This window comes from Pangasianodon hypophthalmus, chromosome 22 (assembly GCF_027358585.1).
Source record: "Pangasianodon hypophthalmus isolate fPanHyp1 chromosome 22, fPanHyp1.pri, whole genome shotgun sequence".
NCBI classification, from domain to species: Eukaryota; Metazoa; Chordata; class Actinopteri; order Siluriformes; family Pangasiidae; genus Pangasianodon; species Pangasianodon hypophthalmus.
Window position 1 is genome coordinate 15,341,880 of NC_069731.1, and position 16,744 is coordinate 15,358,623.

The 16,744-nt window shown below is 34.8% G+C and overlaps 1 protein-coding gene across 1 annotated transcript in view; it reads right to left on the reverse strand.

The window, feature by feature from the left end:
* Positions 1 to 3,110, reverse strand: part of kcnb2b (potassium voltage-gated channel subfamily B member 2b) — a 108,153-nt gene extending 105,043 nt beyond the window's left edge. Inside the window, exon 1 of the mRNA XM_026937904.3 lies at positions 2,837 to 3,110. The gene's annotated coding sequence lies outside the window, so the exon portion shown is untranslated. The remainder of the gene's footprint in view (positions 1 to 2,836) is intronic.
* Positions 3,111 to 16,744: the final 13,634 nt, after the last annotated feature.

Sequence of the window (16,744 nt, forward strand, 5' to 3'; positions counted from 1 at the left end):
TGCTAGATTTGTCACCAGTATTATTTTTGAAGGGATCTTAAAAAAACATAAAAATGTCACTCCACTGGCACCAATGGACCCAATATAGAATTAGTACATGTGTTCTGTGGCCATTTCTTCAGGCACACTTCACGATTACTGACTAGCTCATGGATTACTTTGCACAATTTATGGAAAGAGACCACCACTGGACAACCGCTGGCCAAATATTATTTGGGTTGTTGACCATTCACAGCACAGCAGTGACATGCGCTGCCATGACAGGACACAAGTGCACAGCTATAAAGTGTTAAGCTTACCTGCTAAAAAGACCACTGAGTTTCTAGTATACGCAGGCTTTATACACGCTAATTAGGACAAAATAAACAAGCTAGGTGTTAATGGAGCAGTAAAGAGTTTCATTTCAATCTGTAGCTGTTACTTACACACAAACATTGTGTTCCAATCACTAGGCAGCTCCCTAGGTAGGCAGCATTTGTGCACTCCTGAGAAAAAGTCTGTCCGATTTGGAAGGAATTTGAGGGCAACCTCACATGTCCTTCTCAGTGAAGGTAATTCCATAAATCCATTCACAGAATCAGTGTTCTATGAAGATTTCAACAAACACTGTGTAATAAAACCATCCGTTTGACTTTTGTTTGAGTGTATTTATAAATCGTAAGTGAATTACACTTTGCATTTGTCAATACACTTTTCCCTGATTAAAATATACTAGCTAAAGTATCATAGTTTTTCCAGTATCCACTTGCTAGCCACTGGGATAAAATGTATTATTTAAGATGACAACAAATCTTAAAAAGTACCACCTGCCAAAGTTCCTTAAAAAATATGGCTAATAATGCAACTCCCTTCATGAAAAAGAACATATACTGTATACATAAATCCATAATAATATTTATATCATAGATACTCAGCATTAGGATTTTCTATTTTAAGTAATTCATTCAATACTTTTTTTAAATTCAGTTTAGTTATGGCCAGTTCCCAACCACTAGCTAGATCACACGCTAGCTACCAAACCCGGAAACCATTCATTTCACACTGCAGCTCACGCTGCGTCCCAAGGAGCCTCAAGATTCAAACACACACTCTATCGACAACTGAGTGAAACTTTAGCTAGCTGTGCAGGTATGGACTAGCAGGTGAAGACACTGCATTGGTAGACGATTTTAATCAGCCAATCGGATTGGATCGTCAGGACTAAATAGCAAGCATTATGTGACTTCTGCATTTATTTTATCCACTACAGTAATCTGCCTTTCTAAGGCATGAACCTTTATAGAATTCTATGTTAGGAAAGTAATAATAATGAATTTAATATCATATAAATTATATGACTCTATAGTAAATAAATAATTAAATAATCAGTAGGCTTAAAAGCCTCATAGAATTGTGGCCACATTTGTGTATTTGTATTTTGAAATATCTCTTAATGAAGGAGGGAACACAAAAGCATACAGGAAAAATCATTCATTTGTTTTATTATGAGTGTAACATAAAAGTTCATTTATTTAACATTCTAATCAATCTCATTAATATTACAGTTAATTGGCTGCAGTAGGTGTTAAACTCTTGGGTATTAATTCATCTCATCGATATATGTGTTATTTCAACACCTCAACACCATGGTGTTAATGCTATACAAGTAAATTCATCACTGTTAACTCCATTAAAGCTTATTTTTACTACTATGAATTATTCAAGAACTACTATGAATTATGAATATACTACTATCTTTAAGAAAAAAAGGTTCCTCTGGGATTCTTTGGATGAATAACAGTTCCAGCTTTACTAAAATAGTTGAGTATACACTTTCTTATATTTGGAAGCTTTTATGAAAGGGAAACCATTTGTCATTCTGTGGTTCTAATGCTTTCAGAGAAATCTACAGTAAGTCTGGACCTAGCAATGGGTTCTTTAGGGTTTATGGGATAATTAACATTATATAACTTAATCAAACACCATGCATTTTAATTCAAGTTAGAATTGAATCAGCAGTGTGGGTGTCTATCTAAGGATGTCTATTTTTTAATTATTTGTCTTAAAACATTGTTCAGTAAGTACTATGAATTATTCATTAATTACAGTCTTAGAAAAAAAGGTTCCTCAAGGGTTCTTTGGAGGACGTTTGGACATCTTTTATGACCAGAAAGCCATTCGGTGTATGGTTATACTCCTTTCAGAGAAATAATAGTCTGGTTTATGGGGATAATTAACATCGCTGTTAATTAATTATATTATGCTGGCATTAATTCAATTCCCCATGTGCTAATTTATTCATTATTAACTGATTTGATTTAAATCTGAAGATATACGTTGAAAGCGAGTTCATTCAGCATTGTATGTGTTATTTCAAGTCTGTAGGAATTGATTCATGTAATAGATTTTAATAAGCACTACAAGGGTTAATTCAACACCATAGATGTTTCATTCAGTAAATTAACACTGTAGGAGTTTCATCAAGTTCTGTAAGCATTCTAAGATTTAATTCAATGATATGAGTTAATCCAGTACTAAAGGTGTTAAGTCAACACTATTTATGATCATTTCAATTGAATGTACAGCTTGTAATTAATGTCCTACAGCAGCATTGATGCAAACTGTTGCTCTTCTTAACTAGCTGAACACACAGGGTATCTGATAATATTAACATTTTACAATCACACTCACACTTTGAGTCTTAAATAAAACAACAGAAAAGATGCAGTAACTCTTTTTCAATCTGAACATCATGACAGATTCACATGAAGCTTCATCAGTGTCATTATTGTGCAGCTACAGAGGATATATAGCAACATGTGTGTGTGTGTGTGTGTGTGTGTGTGTGTGATCTTACCTTTCTGAAGTAAAGCAGCTTTGGCATGCAAACCGTCTTTCACACAAGCAGCTAAGAGAGAAGGATAGATAGAGAAATAGATAGAGAGATAGAGAGAGAGAAAGGAAGAAGGGATGTTTTCCTAGAGCAGATTAATCTTCAGTGCTTATCCGTGCAAATCTCCATTAAAGAGAAACGTTTGAGCTGCAACACAACGAGAAAAAAAAGAGTGTGCACCAGAGCAAAGCTGCGTCCATCTGCTGACAGAGAGAGAGTCTGTGTGTGTGTGTGAGCGTGTGTGTATGTGTGTATGAGTGAGTGTGTGAGGGAGGGGGTGTGTGAGAGAGAGAAAGAGAGAAAGAGAAAGAAAGAGAGAGAGAGAGAGAGAGAGAGAGTGACAGAGTGAAGCTGCACCACAGTGTGGAGAGAAATAGAAGCACATCAGAGCGAGCAGTTCAACTATAGCCAACACACACACACACACACACACACACATACATACATTTTGAATTGCTATACAGCGAATATAATGTGTCCCAGTGACTTATGCATTGTGTCTCAATGCACATACCCTTTATTTGCCTTTACTTGATATAGTGTCGCAAAACATTATATCCAGTTCTCAGTGTAAGCGCAACAGTCATCGGCTCTGTCTCAATCACACAGTGTTCCACACTTCATTTCTCAGCGGTTCTTAAATATGCAATTTAAAGGAATACTCCAGCATTTTCAGCTTAATCTCTGTTTACTGCATCTGTAGTGTATGAACGATTACCAAAAACAAGAATTTGGTCATGTTCTTCTGAACTGATGGAAGAACGTATCACTTGTTCACGCAAAACTCACCTAGTATTAAAAAAACTGCCTTAGGGCAGTTGTTGAAATTAGTCAATCAATGTTTATGTGAAAGATGTATTTTTGTAGGAGACTTTTTATTCAGTTAAACTCTTAATATAATTAAGGTAGGACTACATTTTCAGAGGCAATATGTTATTATGTGTTACCAGCATAGTTGCGTTACCAACATATGGTCTGATTGTGCATGACTGAGTTGTGATTGTGCCTTTGGGAAAGTGTAAGTAACAGAAATGACATTTTACTGTCTCCAGGTGATGGATAGTTGGATAACACTAACATAAGAACAGACATTTTGCATAACATTTGTAGTTATGCATCATATTACAATTTGCAATTACCTCCATTATAAGTCAGTTTGGATTTTTCTGTTTCTGATTGTTTTCTCGGTACAGGATTTGTCTGTGCAAATCATACAAATGCTACAGTTATGTTAGTCTTAGCCTGTCGAAGACGCATCTGATATCTTTTGTACACTTTTCCGGCCACAAGCTTCAGAATCTTGTAGGCTCTTTCAACTACATTGCACAATAGTCATATAACTAGTTACAACATCGTTGCCTACATATTTAGAGAAGGCCTTTGTCAAGTAAGGCATAGAACATTTCGGGGCAGGCTGTGATGGGAAAATAATCAGCATCTTAAACCACAGCAATTTAAAAAAAATGATCATTTTTTAAATTAAAAATATTGTACATTTTATCCATTTATAGTTACATTTAATGTTGTGGATTGTCTGCAAAACAAGTTATAACTGTAAACAGCAATTCCCTCACCAGCCTCTCTTTCTTTAACTATCTCCTGAATGTAATAAGACAAAAAAAAAAATGCAGCATGTTATGTTACAGAAACTTAAAGTCACAACATTACCAGTGACTATTACCTGGGACTTTTACACAACACTGACACTGGAGACTCCTTCCAAATATGCTACATAAACATCTCCTCACTTTTTAGTATTTTTAGTGGAAAATAGCTGCCAACCATTTGCACAGCATGGGGAAAGTCCTGAGCAGAAAAGATGCTTCAGTCCTGTACGGTTTTTGCTGGTGTGAAGATTTACATTGATTGTTATAGGCACTGCTTTGCTGATTTGAAGCTTAAGCTTTAGACACACATGTTTTTAAGGTTCAAAGGGGTGAAGGTGTGAAGCTTCCCAAAGCACTAAATCTGTTAGGGTTGACCTTGAGCCAACAGAAGACATTGTGGTATTACGTTTTTAGAATCACAAAACAGCACAAAAAAAAAAACAAAGAGCAAAAAAGCTAAGGCTGGCCATACTGGATTTTAAAACATTTAAAAGCAGCAGTTGTCCTGTGTAAGCTGTTCTGAAATGGTTTAATGATTAGAGGTCCCATGCCATGACTGTCATTTCCATTTAGTGCAAAACATTAGAGTTCGATTAAAGATGTTACCATGCCTTAATGAAAAAACGAACCACAAATTCATCATCTCAGATACTGCTTTGATCCCTTTTCCCTACCCTGAAATATCATGATCACTATATAGCACACTAATGTAGAGCAAACAGCAATAATTCTGACTCACCAGGATCTAGAATGTAGAATATAATGTCGCATCTCTTAAAGTTACACATAAAATTAGCTGTGGAAACATTCTGTTCTGTGAAGACACACTGATGGAATCTTTTGTTTGAGAAACACAATTTCATATCAGTTTTTGAAAAATATAATGAAATGTAAACAGTTCCTGATAGTGCATTCAGGCTTTTGCACCCTACTGACTATAATTGAAGTGAACATCTGCAGGAGGGAGGAACTGATCTGTCATTCTGTTAAATTATAATAATAAGACCTTAATCGATGTTGCTAAAAATAGAACAAGGCCTAAACTGTGTGTGTGTGTGTGTGTGTGTGTGTGATAATTTTGCATATAATTTTGTATATTTTAATTTCATAAAATATGTATGTGTGAATGTAGTGCCAATGTTTATTTTATTGATTTTAGGTTTAAATATAAAGATAAATATAAACTTTGTGCTGAACCACTCAGTGTTACCACGACTACGAAACATTTTTGAGTGTGTGTGTGTTTGTGTAGGCAGTTGCCATAGAAACACCAACCATAGTGTAACACAAGTGATATTTTGGCCCAGTGAGCTGGTTATGCCTTCAAGCTAAAAAAAAAAAAAAAAAAAAAAAAAATGTTATCAATACAAATGATTAGTGTGTGTGCAGGTGTGTTGTCCCAGTGCAGTGTGTAACCTCATGCCTATGTGTGCAAGTGTGTAGATATCAGTTTCTGAGAAATATGATGAAATATGAACAGTTTCTGGTAGGGCTTTCAGACATTTACAACCTAGTGACTATAATTTAAGTGAACATCTGCAGGAAGGAGGAACTGATCCCTGATTCTGCTAAATTATAATAATAATAAGACCTCAATCAATGGTGCTAAAAATAGAAACAGTCCAGAAATGTGTGTGTGTGTGTGTGTGTTTACTGGGGGCAAGATTCATGTGCAACGGATGCTTCACACAACACATCCATCAACTTCTACAACCTCTGCACTCTACAGTGTGTATTTCATGCTGTCATCTGTTTTTCTGTGTCGAATATGTTGAATATTTGTGGAATAAAAGCTCTAGAATCCTTGTAAATCTAGAATAAAGTTATATAATTCTTAGTATATTTCTAGAATCCTCACTGTAAAAGCTGTAGAATGCTCAGTGTGAATATTCTGGAATCTTCAGTGTGAAGGTTTTACAACCCTTGTTTTAAAGGCTTAGAATCCTAGAATCCTCAGAATGCTTTTAAAATCCTCATGCATCTCTCGTATTCTCTATGTCTTTACAGAACCATCATATTGGCTCTAGATTTCTCAGTGCATGTCTAGAATTCTCAGTGTAATTGTTGAATCATCAGTTTGGTTCTAGAATCCTTAAAGCAGTCCTAGAGTACTCAGTGTGGTTCTAGAATGCTAAGTTTATCTCTAGAATTCTCAGTGGCATTGTAGAATCCTGAGTGTGGTTCCTGAATCCTCAGCGCACCTCTAGAATTCTTACTGTCACTGTAGAATCCTCATTGAGGTTAAAGAATACTCATTGTATCTCTAGACTCCTCTCGTGTGGCTCAGTGTCATTCTAGAAACCTCAGGCTGGCTCTAGAGTCCTCTGTCCGCCGTTAGAAGGTCTCGCTGTCATTGTAGAAATTTCACTGCTGTTCTAGAATCCTCAGTGCAGCTCTAGATTTCTCAGTGCCTCTAACAAGAGTGACTCACACACAGAGAAGGGATCTCTCTACCTCTAGAATACTCACTTGCACAGTAGAACTCTCATTGTGGTCATAGAGTCTTCAGTTTGTCTCTACTATCGTCTGTGTCATTCTAGAATCCTCATTGTGGCTCTAGATTTCTCTGTGTGGCTCTAGAGTCTTCAGTGTCATTCTAAAATCCTCATTGTGGCTCTAGACTCCTCTTGTGTGGCTTTAGAATCCTCACTGTCATTGTGGAAACTTTATTGTGGTTCTAGATTCCTCAGTGCATCTTTAGAATTCACAGTGCCATTGTAGAATCATCAGTGTAGTTCTGGAAACCTCAGTGTGTCTCTAGAACACTCAGTGTCATTGTACAATCAGTGGTGTGGTTCTAGAATATTTGGTGTACCTCTAGAATTCCCAGTGTCATTGTAGAATCCTAGATGCCATCTAGAATCCTCATTGTGGCTCTAGATTTCTCTTGTGTGGTTCTAGAATCCTCACTGTCATTGTGGTTCTAGATTCCTCAGTGCATCTCTAGAATTCACAGTGCCATTGTAGAAGCATCATTGTAGTTTTAGAAACCTCAGTGTGTCTCTAGAACAATCAGTGTCATCGAACAATCAATGGTGTGGTTCTAGAATCTTCGGTGTACCTCTAGAATTCCCAGTCTCATTGTAGAATCCTCAAATTTCATTCTAGAACCCTCATTGTGGCTCTAGAAATCTTAGGATCATTGTAAAATCATCAGTGTGGTTCTAGACTCCTTACTGTGCCTCTAGAATTCTCACTGTCATGGTAGAATTCTCATTGAGGTTATAGGTTATCTTCAGTTTGGCTTTAGATTCATTGGTGTCATTCTAGAATCCTCATTGTGGTTCTGGAGTTCTCTGTGTGGCTCTAGAATCCTCAGTGTCATTCCAGAACCCTTATCGTGGTGCTAGCCACCTCACTGTAAAGGGTGTCAGTGTGAAATCTTCTGTGGAGCAATCCTCAGTACAATTCTAGAATCCTCAGTATGGTGTGTAAAATCCTGAATGCAGCCCTAGAAAACTCAGTATAAATGCTCTAGAGTTCCTATCATGATGCTTTTAAATTTCTGAATGCAGCTCGATAACCCTCACTGTGGTTACAAAATCCCAGTCTGAAGGTTCTAGAATCCTTACAGCATTTTTAAAATTCTGAGTATCCTCGGTGTGGTTCTAGAATACTCAGCATACTCTAAACACTTCTGCTCTAGAAAATCTCACTGTAATGGTTGTCAGTGTGAAATCCTCTATGCAGCTGCACAAGCCTTAGTACTGCAAGCACTGTAAAAGCGCTAGAATTTTTATGGTGAAGTCTTTAAAATTGTTGTGCCGTTCATTAACCCAGAGTGAATCTAGAATGCTCTGTACAGTTCTAGATTCCTTATTGCAGCTCTAGAATCCTCAGTGCAATTCTAGAATCCGATTGCTTCCTGACTGAATACTTATGTGAGTATTTGTTCATTATGAAACCTATAAGGAGGAAAATCTCGAACACCTTTGCATCACAGTTATCACCGTGTGTGGGAGGTGTTATTGTCGACTAGCTCACATGTTGTCTTTCCCATAATTAAAAATTAATTTAGAACATCGTTATTTTTAGGTTGTTTTATTAGTGCAGTGAAATTCTGCTAAACAACATGATAATGTATCAAACCACGATTCAATTAACAGCCATATACGCGCTACAAAATACATTTACAGCTTCAGTGCTACACTGTTTAAGGCTCGTGTGAATGATCTCTTGACTGTGCTGAAATCACTGATTCTAGAGATGAGAGTGTGCAGCATGGAAGCTCATGTCCTTCAACAGAGCCCTCCTTATAGCTCAGTGATTTGGATGTTGAATATTTGGATGTTGACCAGGATTTGCTATTGTGGCTTGTTTCTTGTTTTCTATTTTTTTCACAGTTCTTATTCCAAGTCGTGTATGTTCTTGCTTTGACCCCCGCATGTATGTGTGTGTGTTTTAGATCTTGATTATAGATTTCTCAGATCCTCTGGCATTTGACTCCTGCTGAACCTGGTGGGGTTAAAGGTTATTTACTTTACATCCATTGGTTAAATGTCACATTTATTTTTCATTGTGATATTTATGAAGAATATCAATCCAAATACAGGTGTGAATCATTATTACAAATAAAATGGCAAACTGAAATGGTTCATTTCTATGTAACTGAAACCCACTGATGTTTATCTACTCATCTGTATGTCTGTTTTTAGCTTTAGTGGTGTTAGCGGACACTTCTGTCCTTCATAAAGATCCCTTATTATTTTGTCGGACATAGCACCTGCTCTCTTTAATCACATCGTCAACATTCTGAAACTCAATATCGGCCTTTGCGTTTGCACTCACGTTGTAGAACAACTGTCAAGAACAGTAGAGCACTTAAATAACTTCTATGAACAAGGTCTTTGGATTTCATTTTAATTACATCATTTACATACTGCAAATATGGCAAAAACAAATCCTCTGGTTATCACATCACATTGTTAAACAAAATTCATTCTTGCAGTTGCTTTTATAATAGTTGTGAAGACACCTCAATAAAAATAATGTGACATTTATAAAAGACAGAGGAATTATATATATGCCATATCTCTGATTTTATAACATTAAGCATCTAGCACCTGTATATTTTTATTTTATTTTTTCTCTAAAAAATACTTTAAAAAACATATCAGTTAGTTAATGTTCATTATTGAACATGAATAACAGAATGACAGAAAGGAAAAAAATAAGGAAGGAAAGAGAAAACGTCTTTGATGGCACCTGTGCCATGAAATATCATGCCTTACATACAGTATTTTATTAATAATTTAGTAATTATTTGGCACAGAGACTTACTTTAAATTGCATATTTTCGCAACTGTGATCCGTGTTTTAACCAGAAAATAATCACAACTGCAAATCAACTTGTAGCTTCAAATTTTAGCACTAAAAAGACGTTTTTTTGTTGTTGTTGTTGTTATTTTGTTCAGATTACCTGTTTGATTTTCAGTGCAGATGTTAGTAGTTAGTATTACAAGCAGCAGGCCTACAAAGACCTTTTGAACGATCATACATTTTGTTATTCAAACCCTTTAACAATCAGTAATCAAAAATAGGCACAGACCCCTGAATAATCGATTCAGTTTACAGTTCTGTCAGTATATTTAAACAGGAAACACTGAGAAGTCACACTTTAGTATGAAATATTAGTAAAAATTATATAGAAAGTATAAAGTAAAAATCCATAACACACCTCTTAATGAAATTATCTCCAAAACAAAGTGTGAAGTGTGTGGGCAATTCAGGCTGGATTCACACACGGTGCAAACACACTGTAATAAAGACCTGAACGCAAAAATAATCATTTAATTAAAAATGTACCAGTGTAATTAAACTGTATTAAGTTAATTAGCTATATTTCTGGCAGCATAATGAAGTAAACAGAGTGTTGTGCTTGATTATGTGTGGATTGAAAATATACAAACTGACACGCGGTAAAGCCTCTGAAGCTGACCTATGGCATCCAGGAAATTATGAATTCATTCATTTAATTGACTGATTTTAGTTTTTTGTGTGTGTGTGTGTTTGTTTATTGCGGCTCATTGCTAATGAGATGTCAGTTTCTGAGTTTCTAGCTTCTGAGTTTTGTGTTGCTGCATGAAACCCATTTCACACCACTTAAACTGGAACACACACTCGCAACTGCATAATTTACTCACCACATTCTTTTATTCATCACTCTTTATCACATATTCTCTTTATCCCAACCATTCACTTTAACACACACACACACACACACACACACACACACACACACACATTTGTCTTACTATCTTTGTGAGGACTTTCCACTGATATAATAAATCTAAACCTAACCTTAACCTCAATAACCATAAGGAAACGTTTTGGCTCTTTTAGTTAAGTTTAAATTTAGTTTAAATAAAAGATCCAGTTTTTTGTTAATAAATAAATAAATAATGGGGATCAGCCAAATGTCCCCACAAGGTCAAAACTGTCAGATATTCCCATATCTAAGATATAAAAACACACCCACATGAACACACACGCGAACACCCCTCTCTGAGTTTCAGGTTTTCATTCATGTTTAATTATGAACAAATTCAAAATATGTATACTTGTATGGAGAGACACCACACTTCTGTTTTTGTGTCTCATTTCAAGTGTCTTTCTGATTGCGTCTTATGATGAAAGGCTTCGTAAATCTCAACACTCATTAAAGGTCAGTCAGAGGTCATGGACATACTCATCCATGTGATTCCATCCTTCTTTTAGGCATGATGAGAAGAAGAGTGTAAGCTTTCAGTACTGAGAAAATGAAATTGTGCTTTGTAGATCAAGGGCTTCAGTGCGTTCTGTCCCTCTAAGAAAGCAAATTTTAAACTGAATAGAATTTTAAACCGGGTATGGACAGCATACACTGCACCACTTTATACCACGGCACTGTTGAATTCTCGAATCTGAATGGTCAGAAGGTGTGGATTAATTTTCTATAACAGCATGACTCTGATAGTAGTTTATATTAATGCACTCGTTCTAATGCAATAGCATTTCTATAGTAACAACTCATTCACAGGGACTTGAGTGGTGGATACGCCACATAATCTAAGCCTAATAATAAAAAACAGACTTAAAAAAGACAAAAGAAAGACGTCATTAACATGTTAGAGCTTTTTGTTAGGAGAACTTATTCAACATTTATGGAAGGAGTCTCCAGTGTCAGTGCGTTGTTACAGCCAGCAAGATTTCTGCCATGGGAAAGTCTTCAGGACAGATGAGTTTGTGCTTTCTGTTTTTTTTTTTTTTTTTGTCATCAAGAGAGAAAAAATGAGAGGCCAGTGAGGGAATGACTGTTTGTAACTGCTGTAACATTAGAGATAACAGGAACTAACTTGTCTCATGGATGCTTCTTAACATTAAATGTAAGTATAAATGTTTAAAATGGGTGATAAACAGCCTTCCACTTCGCACTGGGGTGACTCACACCACATCTGGCATGGATTATTCCTTACTTAGAGCAAAAGCAGCTTATATATTATATATACTAACTCATAAAAAATTTAAAAATCAGATATATATATATATATACATATATATATATATATATATATATATATATATATATATATATATATATATATATATGTGTGTGTGTGTGTGTGTGTGTGTGTGTGTGTGTATATTTATGGTCATTAGGAAATGAAAATATTCTCTCTTCTGGAAGAATTGCTCTGAACTTGCTGCACACTATTTATGAAAATGCATTTACCTTTAATGTCACTCTCAATTTTAAAGCCTTAGGGAACGTTCTAGTCTGAAATAATTGTTGAATGCTGCCTTCACCAGCATTTCTCTCCATCCTCTCCATTAAGTGGCCAGGGTTAATCTTGGATAAAGCATGTATGAGTTACACTAACTTTCACATTTCACCCTTTCACCCTAAAAATTATTATTGTTCAAACAGGAAGTGCTCACAGTGGAGGCCAAATAACAAAGAAATCATCATTTAAATAAATAAGAGCAAAATCTAATAGGGGGTTCAAGCCCTCCCTCTATATCACCTGAGAGACACTGACAGGAAATGGAGGATGAAATGTAAGGGAAAATGTGGTTAGTTGATATAGCACTTATACCTGGTACACCCTGGGTTACTATTTAAAAAAAATTATAATAAGCTATTAGGGCAGAGATCATCTATCTTCCTTCCCTCTGGCTGCAAGAGATTTGAAGTGAAATGAGTTTTTCTGTTTTTTATAAGAAATATTTTGAAGTGTGATTTTTTTTTATCTGTTATAGATTTAACAGTCATGAGTGTGTATTGAAATAAAGTTAGTAATTAAAGAGTGGGCAGAGTTTCAATGTTTTGTTTAATCACTTTCTTCAAGTATGGACGTCCTCAGAGTCTTCTTTAGCATAAGTGTCATTGTGGTGATGTTTGTCACACTCGTTATGAGGATGCTTGTCATGTGTTCATGTGTAGAAACTGTCTGTGTGTTGGTGTTGTTCTATAGAACACCCTATATTTTAGAATTTTTGTTTAATTGACCTCATTGTAAATACCCTCAACTTTGGAAAATCTAGCCCAGGAGTATGTATAAGTGAATTGATTATACATAATGTTTATTATTAAATGTTTAGTGCATTGAGAAATATTAGAAATGACTTGTGTTTTATTGAAAGAAGATCTAATTTCATCAGAGAAGGACAAAATCATTATCACTGTAATTAGGCACCTTTCAAAGACACCATTCAAAATGTTTTGACTGGTAGTGTATGTGAGTATGGACACACACACACACACACACACACACACACACACACACACACATGTGTGCACACTATAAACTGCATGAATGTATTTTTTTGTAGTAATTAAAGTTTTTCAGTGGCTACATTATAAATTTAAACTTTTTCGTATAACATTACTTTGACAAATTGTTTTCAATTTAGTTGATTTATTATTTTAATTTTATTTTAAAATTCCACTACTCAAGCATGGTATCATTTTGATAAATGATTTCATTTATATTCTTTGAGTTTTTTCCATTCTTCGCATATATTTTTTATTATAATTGCAGTAATAATTTCATGTCATTTTGGTATAAGGTATCATGACTGTGACAACCAGCTCTATGCACAAGCTGTATTTAAAACCTCATTAAGCTAATAAAATAATGTCCCAGTGCTCTATTCAGTCTGTACAGGACACTCTGGACTTTTCAGTTTGGTTATTATTAGATATTTGATTCAAGAGATCTTACAGCTAGACTGAAAAGTGAGTTTTTGACTTCATTGTCTGCACATAATGTTAATATTTAAATAAAATAAATTAAATATGTTCCATTATAAAATCATGGGAAACTCTCTCTCTCTCTCTCTCTCTCTCGCTCTCTCTCTCTGTATGTATGTATGTATGTATGTATGTATGTGTGTGTGTGTGTGTGTGTGTGTGTGTGTATATAGATAGATAGATAGAGAGAGAGAGAGTGAGAGAGAGAGAGAGCGAGAGAGAGAGAGACCCACTGATTTGATCTTACCAGCTGGACACCAATTACATTATCTCTTGGTTAAATCCTTACAGTACAAACCTCAATAACATAAAGCTGAACTTCAGGGTTTAAAGTCTGTCCCAGAGGGAAAATGGAGAGATTATTTATTTTAAGTGATGGAAAAGTCACTTTAAAAAACTAGAGGAGAAACTGCAGTTGCAGTCTGAATGTTATCACCCACACATACAGATAAGTCATTGAAAAATCAATATGCCTTTAAAAAAATCAGTGGTCAGAGAATAAAAGATTTTTCTATTAAGGATCAGGAGAATGGGAATGTAGTTTTCATAAGGATGACACTAATAACTCGAAACAGAAAAAAGAAATTTTATATAGAGATTAAATATGGAAATATGGCTATGTCGTTGAATCTATATATGAAAATGAGAACAGCTCTGAGTGCTCGTGCCGTGAAGGCTGTAGAAGCTAGTTAGTTGGCTAAAATAAGTTAATTCTCATAATTATATTATATTATATTATATTATATTATATTATATTATATTATATTATATTATATTATATTATATTAAATACAGTATGTCACATTAAATAACATTTTATGTGGTGTGTATAATATACTTATCAATGTATTAAATAATATCAATATCAACCTTAATATCAATATCGATGTTGTTTTCTTTGTTTTGAACTTGTTAGGAGTAATATTTGCATTTAATAATGTATAATCTGAAATCATGAAGAAATTATGGAGATTAAAAAAAAAAATTAGAACCCTGAATATAAATCTTAAAAACACAAAGGTGAAGCATCCAGGATTCCCAGAGTAAAGTGGGAAATTTCAGAGTGGTCACACAAATAAAAACGTTTTTTTTCTGTTCTAGTCAAATAACTAGTTTTCTACTGTGATGTTAAACACTCGATGTGTAGCATGAGCATTTAGGTGATGTTCTACGTACTTAGGCTAAGCAAATGTTAGATTGCTGGCAATCATTGATGCACTTACCTCATTATGATTTTCTTCTGTTTTGACTCTCTATTTTGATTTTCACTATTTTTATGTAGAATCTGAATTTTGTAGATTTTAATTTTTTTTTATTTGTATTTAGGGTTCTGATTTTTCCCAAATTCTTTACCCATAATTTTGAATTATATATTTTTAAAGACAAATCGTACCCATAGCTAGGCCAAAACCAATTTAAAAAATTGGCAGAGAACAGAGAAAAACAGCATTGTATTTAATGTAATGTGTATATAATTCAAATATAAATTATTTTAATATAATGTATTTAATGCAATGTGTATAGCATTGAAATACTGTATATTCAAATACTTTAGTCAGCTTCCAAGATCTGTTAAATACATGCTCATATGTCTGACTAAAAGGCTTTAAGCTCTTCACACACACACACACACACACACACACACACACTTTAGGTGTTCCATACATCAGTTTCTGTTACTCCCAAGTTTTACTTTTAAATTTATTTTAAGGTTGTGCATATTTTATACTGTATTGGACTACTGATAAGAGAGTAAAGTCTCACCCTCTAAAAGCTGCATTCAGTACCATGTCAAGCCTCCTTCCCTAAGTTAATTTAGGAATTTATCATGGAATATTTTGTCTTCTAGCAAAATGAAACAGTGAACAGTAAAATCTCATTGTACTGTGGTCCACTAGGTGGCGCTGCAGCTCTGTAAGCACTGCTGTTCACACAGCCAGATTAAGAATAAATGGGAGAAAATTCATTTAAAGTGTAGAAGCAGTGAGATGTATAACAAATTATTATTGGATTGTTTTATTATATTGCTGCATAAATGTAGAATAAACTGCTAGCATAATGAAATATTAGGGATTTTTTAATGCAACATAACTTTACAAAAACATGACATGTTCCAGGCAGCTTTAAGAAGAATATAAGCATTATGTAAGGAATAACACACTCCAGACCATGCTGTTTTATGAAAATAATGCACACCGGGGGGGGGGGTATGATGTGGCACAACGCGCAAGCAGAGTGCCACTAAGCCTCCCCACCCCCACAAGTGCATTAATTTCATATAACAATGTAGTATGGAGTGTGTTTTTCTGCTTATATCACAGCAATTTGTCAACAGTTACAGTGTTTTATTTATTAATGAATGAACGACATGTCACAAATTTTAAAGGTTTTAGTTATATTTAATGTTAATGTTTTAATTGAATGTCTGAGAGACAAGTTAGTTCCTGTTCTCATCTACATTATAGGCACAATAAACAGTCATTCCCTCACCAGCCTCTCTCTTTTCTCTCTCTCTCTCTCTCTCTCTCTCTCTAGTTATTTTACTAAAAAAAACGGAAAGCATAAACTCCTGAGCTGGGAAATTTCGACTGTTACAAAGCACTTACAAATCAGATTCCTTCCACAAATGTTAAACAAATGTCTCCTAACAAAAACATCACCACATCAACCATTATAAGTTTTACTCTGTTAGCGTCTGTGGTACAAGTCCCTGTATATGAGCTGTTAGTATAGAAACAATAACCTATTAGAACGAGCTCATCGATATGACTCTATCGTTCATGTTATTCAGAACTACTTTCCGAGCTGTACATGAAAGTAATGCACACATTCTGACCAATCAGATTCAAGCATACAACCACACTGTGGTATAAGTAGTAATATGTAGCACAGACATTATGAATGTATTTATTCACTGTCACTTCTGCCCATAGAGGTAGGAGAAGCAGGCTATTAGTGTTTGATTGGTCTATTTTTGTAATAAGTGAAAATTGTTCTTATTTTTTTAAAACTATGATTTCAACCCCTAAACTT